The sequence below is a fragment of the Bubalus bubalis genome, chromosome 3, assembly GCF_019923935.1.
Source record: "Bubalus bubalis isolate 160015118507 breed Murrah chromosome 3, NDDB_SH_1, whole genome shotgun sequence".
NCBI classification, from domain to species: domain Eukaryota; kingdom Metazoa; phylum Chordata; class Mammalia; order Artiodactyla; family Bovidae; genus Bubalus; species Bubalus bubalis.
Window position 1 is genome coordinate 102,554,935 of NC_059159.1, and position 17,514 is coordinate 102,572,448.

The 17,514-nt window shown below is 38.1% G+C and overlaps 1 protein-coding gene across 2 annotated transcripts in view; it reads left to right on the forward strand.

Moving 5' to 3' along the window:
* The window catches only part of GLIS3 (GLIS family zinc finger 3), a 683,233-nt gene that overhangs the window by 6,339 nt on the left and 659,380 nt on the right, over window positions 1–17,514 (forward strand). The window lies entirely within an intron of this gene.

The window sequence follows — 17,514 nt, forward strand, 5'->3', positions numbered from 1 at the left end:
TTTTCTAGGTAATAAATTGGTATACTAGCAACATCCAATGGTGATTGATGAGGTTCTGTTTTCTTATTCTTTGTTAGTATTATTATGAACATGTGGATTTACATGTTGTAGATGGTTTTATGTGTTGCAGTCAGTTACAGTCATGATTCTTTCCCTTGTTCAAATTTTCCCATCTTTGGTCAGTGGGAGCCCCTTCATTTTGAATCCTGTGTCCTTTTGACAGAACTATTTATCTTCAAAAGTGACCTTATTTTCTGGTTTAGCAAATGTCTCAAGACCATCGTCCCATACATTTCTTGCCCTGGAACCCTAAGTTGCTCAGTCATGTCCAACTCTTTGCAATTCCATGGACTGTAGCCAGGCTCCTTGGTCCATGGAATTTTCCAGGCAAGAATGTTGGAGTGGGTTGCCATTTTCTTCTCCAGGGGATCTTCCTGACCCAGGGATTAAAAGCGGGACTCCTGAATTGCAGGCAGATTCTTTACCATCTGAGCCACCAGGGAAGTCCCGGAACTAGGCACAGCCATTTCTCCAGACAGTCTGGGATCCTCTTAGTGGAGAATAGTACTTAGAAACAATGATCTTGATGATGGGAGGGCTTGTTGCTACTAGGTTGTTGATGTTTCTAGCCCTTTTTAGTGGATAGCACTCAGAAATACATATTTCATAGTAAGAGACAAATAGATAATGAGTTCATACTGATGTTTCCTGTATAATTTTTTATTATTGCAAAATATTCATAATAAATTTTACCATATAAACCATTTTTAAATGTACAGCTTTGTGACATTAAGTACATCCACATTGTTCTGCAAACATCACCACCATCCTTTTCCAGGGCTTTCTCATCTTCCTAAACTGAAACTCTGTACCCATTAAACACTGACTCCCCACTCCTTTTTCCTCCAGCTTCTACCATTCTGCTTTCTGTATCTATGAAGTTCTTTTCCTTTTGTGACTGGTTTATTTCACTTATCATAATGTCCTCAAGGGTTGTCCATGTTGTGGTATGTAATTCCTTACTTTTTAAGGGAGAATTATGTATACCCTGTATGTATATACCACATATTATTTATCCATTCATTTATTCATTGATGAACACTTGGGTTGTTTCCATCTTCTGGCAATTGTGAATAATACTACTATGAAAATGGGTGTATAAATACCTGTTCAAGTCTCTGTTTTCAATTCTTATGTGTTATGTACCCAGAAGTAGAATTGCTGGATCATATGGTAATTCTATATTTAATATTTTAAGAAACTGCCATACTGTTTTTACACTGACTGCACCATTTTACATTCTAACAAGCAAAGGACAAGGGTTCCAGTTTCTCCACATTCTCATCAATAATTGTTGTCTTAATAGTAGGTATCCTAATGGATGTGAATCAATTTAAATTTAAGATTACATAGTTTGGATTAAACTTCCTTGATTTTACTTTGAAAAGCATAGTTCCTAAAGACATGAATTGAAGTGTTTATTTCCTAATCATACTATATATAAAATAGTTTTTTTAAGTGTCAATATTACTTCTAATAATAAGACCACTGAATGCAGCTTAAGATTTCTTTGTGGTTCTTTTGACACCAAAATCTTCCCTGGTGGCTCAGATAGTAAAAAATCTGCCTGCAGTGCAGGAAACCCAGGTTTGATCCCTGGGTTGGGAAGATCCCTGGATTGGGATCCCTTGGAGAAGGGAATGGTTACCCACTGCAGTATTGTTGCCTGGAGAATTCCATGGACAGAGGAGCCTGGTGGGTTATAGTTCATGGGGTTGCAAAGAGTCAGACATGACTGAGTGACTAACACTTTCACTTTCACATTTTTCACATATACCTCAAGGGATGTATGGTCAAATTTTCGTGTTTGAAAGTCTCTCAACAAACATAACTAAACAGAAAACAGAGTCATAGACACAGAGAATAAACAGGTGGTTCTTTGGGGGTGGAGGGTTGAGAGAAATAGATGAAAGAGATTAAGAGGTACAAACTTTAAGATACAAAATAAATGAGTCACAGGTATGAAATGTACAGTATGTGGAAATAGTTAATAATTATGTAATATCTTTGGTGACTGATAAGAGCTATTCTTATCATGGGGATCATTTTGAAATGTATAGAAATATCAAATTACTATGTTGGGTACTAGGAATTAACATAGTGTCATGGGTCAGTCATATGACGAAAACAAACAAACAAACTCATGCAAAAAGAGATCAGATTTGTGATTACTGGGGGTAGAGGAAAAGGGATTGGATGAAGGTAGTCAAAAGGTACAAACTTCCAGTTATAAAATAAGTAAGTACAACATGATCAGTATAATTAACACTGTTGTATGTTGTACATGAAAGTAGTTAAGAGAGTAAATCCTAAGAGTTCTCATCATAAGGAAAATTTTTTTCTATTTCTTTAATGTTGTATCTGTATGGATGTTCACTGAAGTTATTATAGACATCATTTCATGATGTGCGTAAGTTAAAGCAGGATGCTATACATCTGAAATTTATACCTCAATAAAGCTAGAATGAAAAAAATAATCAATGGGTAGAATTCCAAAGAAAATGGCCTCAGAGTCAAAAATAATAAAACAGCACAACATTGTGAACACACTAAATGCCACTGAACTATATATTTTTAAATGGTTAATTGTATATTATATGAATTTTACCTAAATAAAAAAAATTGAATTAAAAAAGTCACTTGAAATAATTATGCCATCAATTTGATATACATTTAGAACCATAGGTTTCCATTTGTTTTCAATTAAAAATTTTTTTTGGCTGCAATGCATAGCATGCAGGATCTTAGCTCCCCAACCAGGGATGAAACCTGCAATCCCAACCACTAGACCACCAGGAAAGTCCATTTTCAAATTTTAGAAATTGGATTTTAAAAATTCAGTAATTTTTTAAAGTATGCAAAACTTTTACACAGTTCAGTCAAACTGTAAAACAGCACAGTCAGAGAATTCTCATGTTCATCTCCCCTCTCCTTTACTCCGCTGCCTCCCAACATATATAACCGTTAGCAGATAGCTCCTACAGTTTACTTTATGCTTTAGTGGCTTCTTTGTAGGAAATAGAAAGAAATGTTTATAGTCACATTCTCCTTCCCTTTATTACACAAAGGTGACATTTTACAAGGCCTGTTCTGGGCTTCTCTTTTTTTTCATTTATCCTGGTGCTTACCTAGTGTTACAAGAGATTTTCCTTGTTCCTTTTTCTCTTCAATTCTCCTTTGTGTAGTTCTTATTATAAAGAAATCTTCCTCATTCCTTTGAACTGCTATGCTACTGTATGAATAAACCTATAGTTTATTTAACAAACTTCCTACAACTACTATGGTGAACCATATGAAGGCTCCTCAAAAAACTAGAAACAGAGCTACCATATGATCCTGCAGTCCCAATCCTGGGCATGTATCTGGAGAAAACCATAATTCAAAAAGATACATGCACCCCAGTGTTCACTGCGGTACTGTTTACAGTAACCAAGACATGGAAGCAACCTAAATGTCCATTGACAGATGACTGGATAAAGATGTGATAATATACGTGGATTAAAGTGAAGTTGCTCAGTTGTGTCCGACTTTTTGTGACACCATGGACTGTAGCCTGCCAGGCTCCTTCGTCCATGGAATTTTCCAGGCAAGGATACTGGAGTGGGTTGCCATTTCCTTCTCCAGGGGATCTTCCCAACCCAGGGATGGAACCTGGGTCTCTCAATATATGTGGATATATATTATCTAATTTAACAGATACGTATTGTTAGATTAAACTTGCTAATAATTTAAGAAGTTTTACATCTGTGTTATGAGGGATAATGTTTTGTAATTCTATTTTAATGTCTTTGTTTTTGAAATCAGGGTAATACTGACCTTATATTATAAAATGATTTAGTTTTTCCTTCTTTTCTATTTCTCAAAAATATATTGTTATTATTTTCCCTTAAAAGTTGGAATTCACCTGTGAAGTCATCTGGACCTAGAATTTCTTTGTATAAATTGTTAACTACAAATTCAGTTTCTTTAATGGATGTTGGGCTGTTGAAGTTTTATATTTCTTTTTGGGTCAGTTTTTGATATGTGTCTTTTAATGAATGTGTCCATTTCATCTGTGTTGTCACATTAATAGTTGTCTGTAGCATAGCCTTAATGTCTTATAGGTCTGTTTGATGTCCTCTGTTGTACTCCTCACATTGGTAATTGGTGTTTTCATATTTTTCTTCATTAGTCTGGGTAGGAACTTACAAATTTTATCAGTACCACTCTGATAGAACTAGCTTTTGGGTTCCCTGATTTTCTACACTCTTTTTCTGGTTGGTAGGCCACATTTTTGGGGTTCCCTCATCTCTGATCTTGGACTCTAAAGTTCTGGCTGCTAAGGCAATTTTCTAATTATGTCAGTAGACTTACTGCCTTTAAATAGATTTTATTTTGTATTTTTTCTGGCTTTTCCAGTTGTTCTCACCAGGAGTACATGTTAATACTTCATTATAGCCAGAAGCAGAATTGTGAGAGAAATAATTGCAGGTAGCTGGTATTATAGGAATGGAGAAGGCAATGGCATCCCACTCCAGTACTCTTGCCTGGAAAATCCCATGGATGGAGGAGCCTGGTGGGCTGCAGTCCATGGGGTCGCAGAGTCGGACACGACTGAGCGACTTCACTTTCACTTTTCACTTTCCTGCATTGGAGAAGGAAATGGCAACCCACTCCAGCGTTCTTGCCTGGAGAATCCCAGGGACGGGGGAGCCTGGTGGGCTGCCGTCTATGGGGTCGCACAGAGTCGGACACGACTGACGGCGACTTAGCAGTATTATAGGAAAAGTGCTGATTTGGAAGCAGGATTCTTGGGTTCAAGACTTCTCTATTGCTTACTGATACTGCTATTAATAACTTTGGGCAAATCAAATTGACGGTTTTAGTTTCCTTGTCCGTAACGTGGGGATAACAATAATATCTTACATCACAGTGCTTCTGTAAGTATTAAATAAAGTAATATGAAATGAAAAAGTTTTATGAACTATGAAAAATTTCATGAATATAGCATGGCTCATATTTCATTTGTACAACTATGGATGCCTTGGAGGCAGAGACTGAGTCTTTTTGATCATGATTCTTCAACACTTGGCACAGTTCCTGGAACATATTTTGGCTTTTAATGAATCTTTGTTGAGCTCAGCCGACGCTGTTTACATGAATAGTTACAATTCTCACTTGACTCGGTAAATCCATAGTTATTGGCAACACCTGAATTAATCTGGATCTGGCTGAATTATTGTTTATTATTGTTATTTAGACTAAAAATATGTACAATATCATGTATAAATTTCTTGTATTATTCTTACAGGATTATCCTTTTTCTGGCCACAAACAGAAATATGTGCTGAAAGATCAATAAGTAGTGGGAAATCCCTAAGGGTTGTCTCATAGGAGGAAGAGGTGACAAGATGCCCAATTTCTAGTAATGCTGTAGGTTGAGTGTGCAGATATAAAGGAGGTTCCTAAGTGATGTGTCACTAAAGCCTATAAGCTCTTACCTTGCCACCACATTCCTTTATAGTTTCTGCCTGTGGGGCTGTTGTTTGGAGGAATTTAACTATACCACCTACAGAAGACAGGTTTGTGTGTTATCTTAAAACCATTTCTAGGTCCCCCATGCCCCTCTTCCCCCAAGCATGCATTCATATCTCACCAGTTTTAAATTCAAATGTGAAGTTCATTCAGGCTAGATCACTGTTTCCCCAGCTCCAAGATTCTGCATGTGTGTGTGTGTGTTAGTTGCTTAGTCATGTCCGACTCTTTGCAGCCCCATAGACTGCAGCCTACCAGGCCCCTCCATCCATGGGATTCTCCAGACAAGAACACTGAAGTGGGTTGCCATTTTCTTCTCCAAAAGAAACTATAGAAAGAAAGTGAAGTCCCTCAGTCGTGTCTGATTCTTTGCAACCCCACGGACTATAGCCTACCAGGCTCCTCCAACCATGGAATTTTCCAGGCAAGAGTACTGGAGTGGGTTGCCATTTCCTTCTCCATACCACCTCATAATTCTTATCCACATCTCTGTACCACTTACATTATTTACCTAAGATTTTCTTTGAACTAATTTTCTTTTTCCTAAATGAATGTATTTTAAAAGAAAATTATCACTGTTGCATATTGAAAATCAATACCACCCCAAAAAGAAAATCAATACCACTTTCCAAGATTATGGTATAAATTAAAAAATAATGAAAACAAAACAATTTCATTAAGTGCTACAAAGAGATCATTGCCTATTGAAGACTCTGAGTTCTGGGCTTGCTGTCTTTTAGGGATATACTAGCTCTTAAATTGTCTCTAAGATCTCTGATTTCAGCTTTCAACACCTATGGTGTTCCAAATTCTTCTCTTCCTACTATTTGTGGATTTCCTCCCTCAGTTCTCACTCATGCAAACTGTCTCTGCTTACCTCATGTACAAATGATTCCTTTTTACCAATGACTGCCTCCATTTTTAGTGTTGAGAGTCACTATGGAAGAAAAAAAAAGAAAACTCAGGAATTCTATGTAAGAAATAGAAAAAGGGGGGAAATTGTGAAAAGCAGAAAGTGATTAGAAGGTGACTCAGACAAAAGTCATCCTGCTTCCTTGACCTAGAATAGTTTCCTCTATTTTCCCAAACATTGTCTTTTCATGTCCCTGTACTTTCACTTTGAGGTTAGAATTAAAATAAGCATATTCTAAAAAGACAGATGCTTCTAGCAGGATGAAGAAACCATTACTCATTTACACCTTACTGTAAAATAATCCAATTCACCGATTTCCTTAATACTTGAAATTACTTACATTGAAGGAAAAGGAATGAAATAATTTTGATGAGTGCTGTAATTGGAAAACCAGGGGAGTGTAAGAGGAGAGAGGGTTGGTTGAGAAGGCAAGGAGAAGTGAAGTCGCTCAGTTGTGTCTGACTCTGTGACCCCATGGACTGTAGCCTGCTAGGCTCCTCTGTCCGTGGGATTTTCCAGGCAAGAATATTGGAGGGGGTTGCCATTTCCTTCTCCAGGGGATCTTCCCAACCCAGGGATCGAACCCAGGTCTCCTACATTGCAGGCAGATTCTTTACCATCTGAGACACCAGGGAATCCCAATAGGGAAGGCCTGGAGAGATAGCAGGTAAATAGAAGAAGGTGAGAAAATCTCAAAGAAAAATTTAGCATAGTTTAAAAATTTCGTTCCCCTCCTTCTTATCCTATCATCTTAATTTCTGTTCTAGAGACTCACACATTATATTAGTATGAAAAATTATACAGTTCAGCTGCTTCTTAGGTGAAGTCAACTTCATAGGCTAGGATTCTCCCCACCATTAGTAAAACTGTTTCTAAGAGAAAATGTATTCTGCATTTTGTGACAGTATTTCAGAACCCAAGAACTGTACAGTGTTTCACACACAGTGGGTAATTAAGGAATGTTATTTCTACTGTCTGCCTTTGTAAATTTCAAGTGGGACAGAAAATGTCAGGAAGATTGTTAATATGACATGGATTTTTCCAAGAGAACAGTTCAGTTTTACTTATAGCATCTGTGTATTTTAGGTCCTCTGTTAGGTTTCTTATCACTGTAAGTATAATGGTTCTTCTGATGACTTCCAGGCAGGTTCTCAGTCAGATCTTTTCAGACTATCTATGGTGAAGGATGAGGGGGTGTGTGTGTGTGTGTGATCTGTGGAAGATGAATCTTAGTAGGCAGCTTGTGCTACATATGACTCACCACACTAGTCTGACAATTTACCTCACTCAACAAGACAGCTTGACCAACCTTAAGCTTGGATGTTCTGATAATGTCAAATTGCTCTAAGAGCTTCTAAATACACTCTTAATTTCTGGGCTTATCTCATTGAAGACTGATGAAAGAAAGTTCACAGATCGCACTTTGAGCGGTCTGGTCTAGTATATATTTTCTGAGGGTTCCTCTTATAAAATAATAAGAGACTTCTGCAGCTGTGGGGGCTTCCCATATAGCTCAGTGGTAAAGAATCCACCTGGTAATGCAGGGGACATGGGAGACTCAGGTTTGATCCCAGGTCAGGAAGATCCCCTGGAGTAGAAAATGGCAACCCAGTCCAGTATTCTTGCCTGGAAAATTCCATGGACAGAGGAGCCTGGCAGGCTAGTGGTCCATGGTGTCTCAAAGAGTCAGACATGACTGAGCACACATCACCACCACCTCTTCAACGCTGGAGAGTCCTTCTATTGACCTAAAATATATGTAGTATTAACAGTGTGGTCCATGGACAAAAATAAGAATTACTGGTTTGTAACATGAATTTTCCAACTCACTTGGCATGTTCTTGTTGCTATTCTCAGTTTTTAAAAACTCTTCCTGAAAATTAGAAGCTTAGAGAGTTTGGAGATCTTATTATAATTTTTTGCCAATTATTGTAGGATTTATATTTTACAACCATAATACATAAAATAATTTATAAATCACTTTCTGTCAGGTTAAGTTAATGCTGCAGTAACAAATTATCCCTGAAATCTCAGACCTTTATAACAACAAGCATTTATTTCTTGTTCATGCTGTATATCCATCAGGGGTCCTTTTCAACTCAGCTCCAATTTGTCTTCATTTTAGGACTCACAGTAAGAGAGCAGTCTAGTGCTGGTCTTGTGGTCAGGGAGAAGAGAAGATGGCAGCTATGTGATGGCTCTTAAAGCTTTACCCAAATGGTGCACATTACTGTCTCTCATATTTCAGTGGCCAAAGCAAGTCACACAACCAGGCCTGAAGCCAATGAATGGGTCAGGCATGTACAGCCTTCCAGAGGGAAGGGCCTGGAAGGAGGGGCAGCAAAGAATTCAAACTCGTAACACTTATGATCCACACTGTAAAAATCTGAATGAGAGTTGGGTAAAGAACAGAGAGGCATTTCAAAGTATGGTGAATCTACTCCGTAACTAAAGGAGATAAAATTACTTTTACTAATTTTACTAACAGTTTGAGAACAATTTGCTCTTTTTCCTTAGCTTTATTGAGATATAACTGACACATAATGTTGTGTGTTAAGTTATACAATGTAATGATTTGATATATGTATATATTGTGAAATGATTACCACAAGTTTGGTTTAGGTATCTATTGCAATACATAGTTATAATATTTTCTGTATGTGGTGGGAACTTTTAAGACTTACTCTCTGAGTAGCTATCAAATATACAGTTAAGTTTTGTTAGGTCTAGTTAACCATACTGTACATTACATCCCCTGAACTTACTCATCTTAAACCTGAAAGTTCGGGGAGTTCCCTGGTGGTCCAGTGGCTAAAACCTCACTCCCAATCCAGGGAGCTTGGGTTCGATCCCTCTTCAGGGAACTAGATCCCACATGTAACAATTGTTTATATGAGTTCAGTTTTTTTTAAGATTCTGTATATAAGTGAGATCACACATTCTTTGTACTTCCCTGTCTGACTTATTTCACTTAGCGTAATGCCGTCAAGATTCATCCATGTTCTCACAAGTGGCAGGATTTTCTTTCTTGTGGCTGAATAATATTCCATTGTATATAGACATATATATACCACATTTTCTTAGTCATCCATTGGTGGACACTTAAGCTGTTTTCATGTTTTGGCTATTGTAAATAATGCTGCAGTGAATCTGGGGTACACATATCCTTTCTAGAGAGTGATTTCATTTCTATTGGATACATCCCCAAAGTGGGATTGCTGGATCATATGGTAGTTATATTTTTAATTTCTTGAGGAACCTCCACACTGTTTTTCAGAGTGGCTGCATCAGTTTGCATTCCTACCAACGATGTCTGAGGGTGCCTTTTTCTCTGTATCCTCCTCAGCATTTGTTATCTCTTGTCTTTTTGATAATAGCTATCCTAACAGGTCTGTGGTGATATCTCCTTGTGGTTTTGACTTGTATTTCCCTGATGACTAGTGACGTTGAGTACCTTTTCTTGTAGGTGCTGAATGGTCATCTGAATATCTTCTTTGGAAAAATGTTTATTCAGAGTATTTGCCCATTTAAAATTGGATTATTTGTTCTTTTTGTTATTGAATTCTATGAGTTCCTTATATATTTGGATATTAACCCCTTATCAGATATGTGGTTTGTGAATATTTTCTCCCATTCTATAAGTTGCTTTTTCATTAAATTAAAAAAAAATTATTGTTTGATTTATCTATTTTCGGCTGCACTGGGTCTTCTTTGCTGCATGGGTTTTTCTATAGTTGGACCAAAGTGGGCTGCTCTTCAGTTATGGTGGCTTCTCTTGTTGTGGAGCATGGGCTCTAGGGCATGTGGGGTTCAGTAATTGCAGCACGTGGGTTCAGTAGTGGCAGCTCCCATGCTCCAAAGCACAGGCTCAGTAGTTGTGGTGCACGGGCTTAGTTGCCTCACAGCACTGGGGAATCTTCCCAGATCAGGGACTGAACCCTTGTTTCCTGAATTGACAGGTAGACTCTCTACCACTGAGCCACTAGGGAAGCCCTGCTCTTTCATTTTGTTGATTGTTTCTTTTTTTCTGTGCAGGAGCTTTTTAGTTTGATGTGTGAAAGTGAAAGTGTTAGTCACTCAGCTGTGTCCAACTATTTGTGACTCCATGGACTATAGCCCGCCAGGGTTCTCTGTCCAAGGGATTCTCCAGGCAAGAATACTGGAGTGGGTAGCCATTTCCATCTCTAGGGGATCATCCTGATCCAAGAATCAAACCTGGGTCTCCTGCATTACGAGCAGATTCTTTACCATCTGAGCCAAACTAAGGAATCCCTTAGTTTGAGGTAGTTCCACTGGTTTATTTTTGTTTTCATTACTTGTGCTTTGGTGTCATATCCATAAAAACACCATAAAATCATTGCCAAGACCAGTGTTAAGGAGCTTTTTCTGTTTTCTTCTAGGAGTTTTATGGTTTCCGGTCTTACAAGTCTTTTATTGATTTAAAGTTAATTTTTGTGAATGGTATGAGATAGGAGTTCACTTTTATTCTTCACATGTGGCTGTTCAGTTTTCCCGATACTGTCTGTTGAAGAAATTGTCTTTTCCTCATTGTATATTCTTGGGCCTCTGTCAGATATTAGATGGTTGTACATGTGTGGGTTTAGTTTTGGGCTCTCTCAGTTCTGTTTTATGTGTCTGTTTTATGCCAATACTATAATGTTTTGAGTACTATATTTTTATAATATAGTTTGAAATCAGGATGTGTGATGCCTCTAGCTTCATTCTTTTTTCTCAGAATTGTTTTCACTATTTAGAGTGTTTTGTGATTTCATATACATTTTAAGATTTTTTTTCCTATTTCTGTAAAAATTGCCATTGAAATCTGGACAGGCCCTGATTGACTCTATGGATGGCTTTGGGTAGTATGGACGTTTTAACAATTTAATTATTTATTTTACTCTGTCTTAAAGGCTCTCGTGTGATTATTTCTTTAAGTGTCATAAGTAGAAAATACATCCCCTATGGAAGAAATATAGATGACTTATTTTAAAAAGAAAACATCATGGGAACTTATCTCTCTGGGGTATACATGGATGACATATTAATAAGCATGATTATAAAGGAAACACAAAATAGAATAAAGTCTAACTGGATACTAACTCAATTTATATCTGAGGTTTCAAAATGTCAGTGTCTTTTATCTTGATATGTGTGGTTCATTTTAGAAGATGGGAATATCACAGAAAAAGAGTAACATATTCATGTTCTGAAACTTGTCAGAGAATTCCTGATTTGGTAAAATAAGAGGATATCTGCACTTGCCGAGAAGAAGTCAGACAGGTCTTAGGAGTTCTTAGAAATTATTAATTCTCTGAGGACAGGAACAAAATTCCTTTAAACCTTTCTTAAAATAGGGCTCATTTTATATCAGAGAATTAATATGTCCCCTTAAGTGCATAACAAACAGCCAGGGAGTAACTGGGCTCACATGGGGCTAGTGCTCTTCAAGATCCTTGTTTTTTTTTGAAGGACTTCATTTTGGAAATGCCTTGTCAGAAGTAGAAAGAAAGAACAAGGACAAATCCCCGGTGCATGTAGAGGATTCTTCTTTTTTTTTTTTTTTAGCTTTCATTGTCTTTTGCTCTTATTGATTTATATTACTAATAAATGCAGTATTTTGCAGTTTAACAAGCAGTTTACTATTCAGTTGTATGATATGGGACGGGAATGTAAAATTTAACCTTTCTCCTTATAGTCCAACGTGGAACATATTACATACCTCTCTATCTGGCCCCCCTATCTAGGCATACATTTATGAATATATATTGTACATATATTTGTTCATATACACATGTACATGTATATACATGTGTTTATATATAAGAATAACATATACATAAATAATATATTGTACATAAATGAAATAAACTTTATTTGCCTCTTTCTTTTCCCTCCTTGCCAATAATGTCTCTTTTTTCTTTTCCTTTTCTTTAGCCTTCTTTTCCTTTTTTACTGTCTTCCTTCCTTCTTTCTTTCTTTATGCTACCCTTGGGATGGCTTTTTCAACTTTTTGTTTTGACAGCTATTAGGAGTACCTTTTTCTAAGAGCTCCCAATGTTTAAACTTGGGGAAAAGAGTTGTGCTTCTAGCCAGAACATCCAGCTATATTAGTCTACAAGATATATGCCTAGCTTCTTCACGGGGCACAGTGTGGCCAGGGATTGATGCCTGAAGATGTGCCACTGGGGTGTGCCCTTCTGTTTTGACATCATGATGGTAAACCATTATGCTTGTTGTGGTACACTATCATGTCTGTATAGAAGTTACAGGATGTGCAGAGTTCATTCATCACAGTCTGTTTTTTTGATCTGATTTTGACACCAGTTCTATAAAGTGGGAATGTCAATGCCATTTTATAATTAAAGGTTAAGTTTCAAACCCAATATTGGGGAGATCCTTAGTGACCTCTTCTTCCTCCTTCCTGATTCCTTTCTCAATCTACACATAAATCTTAGGTGTCCATGTTCTTACATGACAGCCTGAGAACCCCCAACATTGATCAACCTACCACTAACCTATAATGTTATCCTTTCTCTTGGTCATAGTTTATTGGCCTAAAGGTGAATGCTGCATCTGAACCGTATTAATTGGAGTTCATCTTTAGGATTTTAAAAACTAGAACTGAAAATTCAGCACCTCTTCAGTGGCACAAGTTTTCAGAGGATTTGTCTCCATCATTTCACTGAAAATAGCTCTTATCAAAGTCACCTATGAGCCCCTGTGATCCTGTTGCTGCTGCAACTGCTAAGTCACTTCAGTTGTGTCCGACTCATAATAACCTTTGTTTTTTCCATCTATAAAATTAGAGGTTTTTAACATGTTGAAAAGATTTCTTCCTATTTCAAATGATAAGACTACTGTGCAAACTTGGGTGCTGTCCATGGTTCTGCCAATTTAAAGTGAAATCTTTATAACTGTACTTCAAAGGCTTTGTTTTGATAAATAAGCCAAACTTGAGTTTATTCTGCTTAAACACCAGGAATCTGAAGGCAGACATGCAAGTAGCCACTCCGATTGGGATAATAGGGAGCTGTGGAGGAAATCTTAGACTGGGCATTAAGAGGATCTGGTGCAGTACTTATCTGTGTTTGTCTGGTATTCATTCACCTTTCTTCAGTTAAAAACACCACAGTTTTCCTTTGATCAGTCAGTCATCCCCTATCACACCATATGATTCAGGTAGAGTTGACCTCTCCCTTTCTTCCCCGCTCCATTGACCCACCATTGTTGCAGTGAGGGATTGCAAGATCCTGAACTGGGCTGAATTAGATGAGAGCTCCAAAAGAGCTTTGGTGGCCAGTATCAGTTAGGGAAAGCTTCACTACTTTGGAGGACAAATAGGACAGGAACAAAAGTGAAAACAAAATAAAAGAACAGGACTTGAGCATAGAATACATTGGTCTCAGGTGCTGAAGAGAGGACTATGCCAAGGGGTGGATTGCTTTATACATCCTCCCATCAAGAGGAGAGATAAGGTCACCTGAGTCCTTGAGGAGGGTGTCCTCCATGAAGCCATCCATTGGAGAGAAGATATAAGCATCTGTTCAAGCAGATCAGCAGTACTTTGAATCAAAGACCAGTCAAGAAGCAGAGTGAAGTTCAGGAAGGGTGATCAGTGGTCGCATTGGAGTAAGAATGAAGAGTTTAACTTCTCAGCATTAGCTGAGATTTTGATTGGAACAGCAGACATAAAACAAGTACTTTCCGTACAGTGAGGTAAATGCAAGGATATGTCCGAGACATTGTAGAAATATAATGGGTGGACATATTATGTGGTATTGTGATGAGGAGACTGTTCAGAGATTAGTTCTCATTAGAAAGATAAGATGCACAGTAATATGGGAGAAAGATTCATTGGAGGCATAAAGTACAGCACAAGCAAGGAGCAAAGGTAATTGAGGGATGGTCAGTGGCCATGTTCATGAGAATCAGTAGGTGTATTTGTGGAATTATGACCTGTTCAGTGCTAAGCTGGTGTCTAAGCACAGGCAAGGATAGATAGGAAGTGAGCTGAAGAAGGAAGCAAGGCCTTAGATACCATGAGAAAGAATTTGGACATTTCTCTGTAGATGAGATTGGTAAACCATGGGCTAATTCTGACCCTCAGATATTGTTTGACCTATACAACATTATTTTAAAAACTGAAATATCATTTAAAATTTAGTAGGAGGCTTCACATATCAAAAAATTTAGATTTCTAGTCTTCTAGAAAAGATTAGATGTGGCAATCCTGGACCTCCATGGTGATATGGTAAAAAATGATATGCAGAAACCAGTAATGGGGCAAATGTACTTCCAGTTCCCAACAACCCCCAGAACCACTGATTCCTCAACTGGCAGCCAGCCAACCTCTGTCTTTTTATCTGTATGATCCTTGTAGTAATGAGAGTACCTGAGATATTCAAAGTCTGAGTTGCCCCCAACATGCTAGATGTATACTGTCTGATCCTCAGTTTCCTCATCTCTTAAATCCTAACTAGTTTATTTCCAGGGTCCCTTCCTGCTTCATCATTGTATGATTTTGTTAATATTATAATTAAAATAGTGATAAAAATGTTCTAGCATTTTGCAGTTTTCAAAGATAAGTACAACTCCTGTGAGATAAGTACTATATTCCTGATTGAATGGATTGAGGTCCAGAGAGACTAAGAAATAAATCCTGTGCCCTTTCTCTCACACAACACTGTACTGTACTGCTGTCCTTGGATTTCCTTCTTTCTATTATTCCCTATGGTTGATGCATAATGATTAAAATAGCAAAATGCAACCAATTAGCATATATGAGATCAAATGTATGAGGTGCAACTCCAGGCAACGGGACAGATTTCATATGACAAAGAAAAATTATATATTTAACCCTCATGTTTCTTGTAAGATGTTTTGGCATCTTGGGGAAGAAGGAACTAAAACTGAGCCCATTAAGAAGGTTTTCACTCAGTTCTTTTCAGACAATTTATTCAAGCATAACATCTTTGAAGCAATTTTGTAATCAAATCTGAAAACAAGTTTTCAATCCTCGGATGCAAAAAAGCCTGGGCTAGTGAGGCTGAGAGGGTGTGTCTACAGGGAATGCAAATGTCACTGGTGCCATATACACCAGAAGCTTTGGCTTTTCTCATGTGTTCATCTAAATAGAGAGGTAGGAGAGGCAAGGGAAAAAATACATAAAAGAAGAGGAAGCCAGACTTCTAATGATGGAATGCCTCACTTTCTTCATGATAACTGACAAGGTAATCAGAATACCAGACTTATGAGGTCATGTCCAGCAACCAGATGTTTTGCTTCATACAGGTGAATTTGAAGTTGCTGGAAAAAAGAGACTGATACACAGCTGAATTACAGGAGGCTTAATGATTCACATATGAAAGAGAGGCCAGAGACAAAAGCTCATTTCTCCCGTTCATTCAAGAAAATGTGTGGGGCCTTCCCTGGTGGCTCAGTGGTAAAGAATCTGCCTGGCTGGTGCAGGAAATGTGGGTTTGATCCCTAATGCAGGAAGATCCCACATGCTGTGGAGCAACTAAGCCTATGCACCAGAACTACTGAGCTCGTGCTCTGGAGGCCATGTGCCGCAAATGCTGAACCCCGCACACCCTAGAGCTGGTGCTGTGCAACAGAAGTTACTGCAGTGGGAAGCCTGCACACCACCACTGGAGAGGAGCCCTTGCTTGCCACAACTGGAGAAAAGCCTGCGCAGTAACAAAGACCCAGCACAGCCAAAAATAAATAAATAAATAAATATTTAAAAAAAAAGAAAGAAAATGTGGGAACTGGAAGATAATTAAGATAATGATGCTAACTCAGACAGAAAGGTGAGGGGAAACTTAGCATGTGGTTATGTGTCACTTCTGTTGGGGAAACAGGCATTGCTTAGGTGTCTTTATTTTTGTGTGTGTGAAGCAGAGTAGTTATTATGATCCTCTTGTGAATTAACATTTAAGTGGTATACATTATTTTGCAAAAGAGTTTTTTTTTTTTTTTGCATGTTACATTTCAAACAGTCAGCTCCTGTCACTTTCTCCTGGTTCTCTCTCCAGAGATTAAACACCAGATCAAGAGATTTTTCTTCCTTCCACCATGGTCTTAACCCTGAATTCTTTCCAGGGCTGATGCTCTGTGGTAAATCACCAGTACCTTACCTAGCTGTAGGGAGTCAAGTCACTTTGATTTTACTGTGGATAGAACCTCTCTACAGCCAAACAAGAGACAGGGATATACAAAGCAGAATTGAGCATGTCGACCTGAGATGGATCAACGTAATTTGAGTTTCTTTGAACCTACCTCTTTGAATCTAGGCCAGCTAAACTATTTCTTTTTGCAGGGAATAAAGGATCTTTCTGACTGAATTCCTAGGGCAACCCAGAGTTTAGGTCAAATCTGCTTTCTTTGCAGTCACTTAACATTTAAGCCTATTATTCCTTTTCCTGGAGAAGGCAATGGCACCCCACTCCAGTACTTTTGCCTGGAAAATCCCATGGATGGAGGAACCTGGTAGGCTGCAGTCCATGGGGTCGCTAAGAGTCAGACATGACTGAGCGACTTCACTTTCACTTTTATGCATTGGAGAAAGAAATGGTAACCCACTCCAGTGTTCTTGCCTGGAGAATCCCAGGGACGGGGGAGCCTGGTGGGCCGCCGTCTATGGGGTCACACACAGTCGGACACGACTGAAGTGACTTAGCAGTAGCAGCAGCATTCCTTTTCCTGGACCTCACACTCACTTTTCTTGAACTGGCCTCTAGAAACATGTTTCACAAGTGTATTCTCTAACAGCATCCTCTTGATTCTTTAATCCCATCTTGCCCCCCTTTTAAACCCTGTAATTTCCTCTTCCATCATTATTCCCTTCCATTTTAGTCTCCTTAATTGGGTTACACTTCATTCCTTTGATCTTTCTTTTTGACCTTAAGAATGCTGCATCTTCATTATTTATTTTTCTGATAGTCAACTTCTAACTCATCATGAATGAGAATTTCATTTTAAGAGACGAGACTTCTGGTCAAATTAGAAAAATAAATTATATTTGG